The following is a 4,461-nucleotide window of genomic DNA, read 5'->3' on the forward strand; positions in this document are numbered from 1 at the left end:
TATTATTTCATTTGTCGCTTTTAGCTTTTGTCTTTCGTGTTGCTGCCTTTTGTTGCTGTTTGCTGTTGTTGCATGATGGGTGGCAGCAACAACAGCAACAACAATAACAACAACACAAAAATGTGGTAATGTGCGAAAGGACTTTCGTCATGCTCGCCGACGGTGACGCCGTGCCGCTGCCGACGCCGACGCCTCTGCCGACGCTGCTTGTGCGTCGATTGCTTGTTGTTTCTGTTTTGCTTTTTTGTTGTAAATTTGATTTTGCTTAAAAGTGTTGTTTTTTTTTTTTGTATTCTGCGTGGAATGTGTGTACAAGAGGGGGGCACAAGGAGCCGGGTGGGTGGGGGGGGCACTGCGTGTGTTTGTTTGATTTTGAGCTTTGCTTGCCCCCCCCCCCCCACCCTCTTGGGTTTGTTCTTGTTTTTTTGGGAAGCTGTTTGCCCGCTGCTGTACGACGGGGCGTATGAGTGATGCCAAAGGACGCTGGGGAAAGGGTTAGCAGTGTGGGGGGAGGGGGAGGCATGGAGGCGTGGCTCGTAGATTGACTTTTCGTACGAATTGTGTAAATATTTGGATTGAAATGTGATTTATTGTGACAAGTGTTGGGGTTCATGATCGGACAATTTTCAAACGGTTAATTGTGCAGCTATTCGATACGGGGGATAACCCACCCACAAAAAGGTCCTTAAAGACACTTGATCTATCAATCTATTGCCAGTTTTAAGCTACTTCATCACCCTGTATTGGCCACCAGACACTATTGGCCCTAATCTATCCCCCCAAGCGCCTCGAAGCCCCCTCGATTGCCCACAAAAATCAGGTGCGACGTGTGGCATGTTTAGTAATGTGCGCTCCACCGCAACTCCTCACGTGCCCCGTGCCACCGCACACGCATTTGGCAATCTACCCCACCGCCCCCCCTAAGGGATAACCCACAAAAATCTGTCAGATACCGCAAAAGCAACCCAAAAAAAAAGAGAGTGGGGGAGAAGGGGAGCGAGGGGGGGGGAAAGGGAAAATCGTTTGGGGGAAAAAAAGAGCTTTTCACGTATTGTTAACGCATTTTATCACCAACGCGTGGCTGATTGGATTCCAAATGGAGCCCCCCCCGCCCCGGATGCTGCGGGGGAGGTCCTCGGGGGATGTAGATAATGGAGCGGGTCTGCGGCAGAGGGGTGTCTGCATGAATTGAAATTTTGCTCGGTGTTTGCGTCTCTAAGGAGAGCCACAGAGGGGGGTCGCGGGGGGGCACGCGGCGGTGGCACGCAGGGGGCACGCGGGGGGCACGCGGAGGGCATATGGCATTCCTGTTGCTATTTTTGTTTGTAATTTTCCGAATGCTTTTCCCCACAAGGCGAGGGGGGGGAAGGAAACATAGTTAGATGGAGGGAGGGGGGAGGGGTAGGCCATGCAAAAGTACAGGCTCTTTAGTTGCTCCAAAAAGCGCAGCCTCGGCAGCAGAAGCTCGACAGAGGCTCCATTTGTTGCATTCGTACTGCAGTGCCCCTCCTCCCTTTCCCTCTCTCTCTCTCTCTCATTGTTTCTCTTTCTCTCTCTGGCTGATTAACAGGTTTTTAAACAGGTCTCTCGGGTCGATCTCTCCCCCTCTCACGCTCTCTCCCTGTCTCTCTCTCTCTGTCGCTCTGCCTCTCTGTGGGGCTTGGAGGCCTCTCTGTTTTGGTTGCTGGGCAAGATCCGCACGCCGATATTGTTCACACATTTTGAGCGGGAGATTGCCCAGGGAGGAGCAGTGGGGAGCACTGGGGAGCACTGGGGAGATGCCCCTCTCGAAGAGGGAGTCTCTACTGTTTTTTGTTTCTTTTTTTTGCTTTTTCTGGTGTTTGCTTTGATTTTTATCTCCGCCAAAAGCGTAGAGGGTTTCATTGTCTTAATTTGTTTGCTTTTTTGGTTGTGTGGAGAGTGGGGTGGGGGAAGGGAGGGGGTGGGGCGGGGCAAAGAGGAGAAGACTTCCCCTTTTTAAAGGTTTATACATATTTTAACATTTATTGAGCATTATGTGGTGGATCATATTTTCAGCTGCCAGTGTTGTTTAGCAGGAGACTGGTTTTAGTGTTGGTGAACACAAAAAAGATGCGGGCAGGGATTGGGCAGGGATGGGGCAGGGATGGGCCAGGGATGGGGCAGGAATGGGGTAGGGATGGGGCAGGAATGGGGTAGGCATTGGGCAGGGGCTGGTCAGAGGCTCCCGACATAAAAGCCTTGAAATATTTAATATTTTCACTTGGATTTTAATTTTTTTGGCGACGAGAGGGTAAACAAATATATTTCATATTTAAAATAAATATTTTGTAAATATTTTCCTATTTAAATTAATCAGTAATTAGTATTTTCCCCCTCCCCCGCCTACTCCCCTCCTTTCTTCACACTTTTATTGGTCTGTGGTCTCCTCCTTCAGGTGCTCGGATCCCTCTGTATCTGCTCTCCTGCCTGGCCTTCCGGCCCTAATTGGCAGCCACGCGCCTTGGTAGCAGCCTCGCGGCTCTCCTCTCTGCGGTTCTGCGGCTCTGCGGCTCCACGTCTGGGTGTAAATGCAAGGAATGTCTTTGACGGAACAATCACTTCACTTGCTGCCACAGAGTTGGCAGAGCTCTAATCAATTTTGACATTAATTTGCGTTGGCAATGCGCTCGTTCGCCCTTTCTGCCGCTGCCGCTGCTGCTGCTCTTTTCTTTAAGCAGGAAGATTATCCACTTAAAATTTGTCATCGCTCAAGAGCCCCATTCCTCATCCGAGTGACAATTGTCTTCAATTCTCCTCCTTTTCGGGCTATCTCCCGCTCGCCTTGTAAATCATTTCGCTCTTGCGGGTGCGGATGTGGCGGCGGCGGGGGGGAGAGCCCTCTCTGTGTGTGTTTTGACAGGCCGACGAATGCTTAATAATATTTAACAATAATTGTCTGAAATTGACTCATAAATTATATTCCGCGACGCGCGATGCGAGACGCTCGCTCATTCAGGGACTGTCTTTCTGTCTCTCTGTCAGATTTCATTCATTTTATCCGCGTTTTCCACTCGTATCTGTAATTGTATCTGTATCTGTATCTGTGGAACTGCATCTGCAATATAAACAGATTAAGGAGCCTCGGATGTGTAGCCTTTAGTGGGGGGATGTCTGTCATCCTTCTGACAGAGTGCTGACATTTTGTATTCCGATTCGGATTCAAGATTTCAATGGGCTTTCGGTTGATTGATGAAAGACCCCAAGCTCCGAAGATTGATCATTGCGGTGCGGCAACTCTTTTCGGGGTCTAGACTCTTGCCAAACCGATCGATCAGTCGATCACACTGTGATAACTGTGATTCTCTCCTGTGTGGCGATGAGAGGTTTAATGGATCACCTCCAGAAGGCGATCAAAAGGCACTGAGAACGGGGCTTAAGAGATTAAGAGCTATTCTGCGACGAGATCTGTCCATAAAATATGGCTTTCACAGCACCTGAGGGGGGCTTTGGCAGGTTTTCCTTCCAATATTCCATAATATTTTCATTGGGGACTTTCAAAGTTCCACTATCTTCCATCTGCCTTTCCAAGATCTACCTTTCTAAGAGCTGCCTTTCCAGGAAGAGCCCTTCCAGGATCTGCCTTTCCAAGAGCTGCCCTTCCAGGAGCTGCCTTTCCAGGAGCTGCCTTTCCAGGAGCTGCCTTTCCAGGAGCTGCCTTTCCAGGAGCTGCCTTTCCAAGAGCTGCCTTTCCAGGAGCTGCCTTTCCAGGAGCTGTCTTTCCAGGAGCTGCCTTTCCAGGATCTGCCCTTCCGGGAAACCTTTTCTTGCCGCGTTTTTTTCCATTGCATTCCCTGCCAGAGGGCTTTCTGGAATTCAGAGCTCTTTTATTCCAGTGCTTTCCAGCGATCAACACTTGAAGGCGAGCTTTTACTGTATTCCAAGGAGCAGGCAAGGAGCTTCCACACGAGAGCTTTTCCCTCCAGGAGAGCTTTTGGGAATGCAGCAGAAAGCTTCCAATTCATTCCAACGAGTGGCTTTTCACGCCTGCCATCCCCCGTCCTTCCAAGAAAGTTTTCGCTTCCATTGGGATTCGCTGGAAGCCTGGCACTCAGCTTCCGGCTTTTGCCTTCCCCTCTGATCCGTTGATCTCCTGTTCTTGATCCATGGGTTAATCGTTCAGCGCGTGCTGAAAATAAATTAGCGAAAATAAACAATAGAAAAAGCTGCGAGTGTGAGGATAAATGATCAATAACAACGCAGCGACACACGACAGAACAAAAGCCCCAGACCAACAAAAAAAAACAAAAAAATATTCATTACAAAAAAGGGGAACAACAAAACGGCAAAAAACGTTAATGAACAATTTAGAAATGCTTAAGCGGAAATTTAGTGCAAAGAAATGCAAATGGGAAGAGGAACAGAGGAGCAGCGACGAGCCGACGAATTGTTTAGGGAAGTGTTTAGAGAATTGTTCACAGAGAAAGAGCCAGAGAGAGAGAG

The sequence above is a fragment of the Drosophila miranda genome, chromosome XR (genome assembly GCF_003369915.1).
Source record: "Drosophila miranda strain MSH22 chromosome XR, D.miranda_PacBio2.1, whole genome shotgun sequence".
Lineage (NCBI taxonomy): Eukaryota > Metazoa > Arthropoda > Insecta > Diptera > Drosophilidae > Drosophila > Drosophila miranda.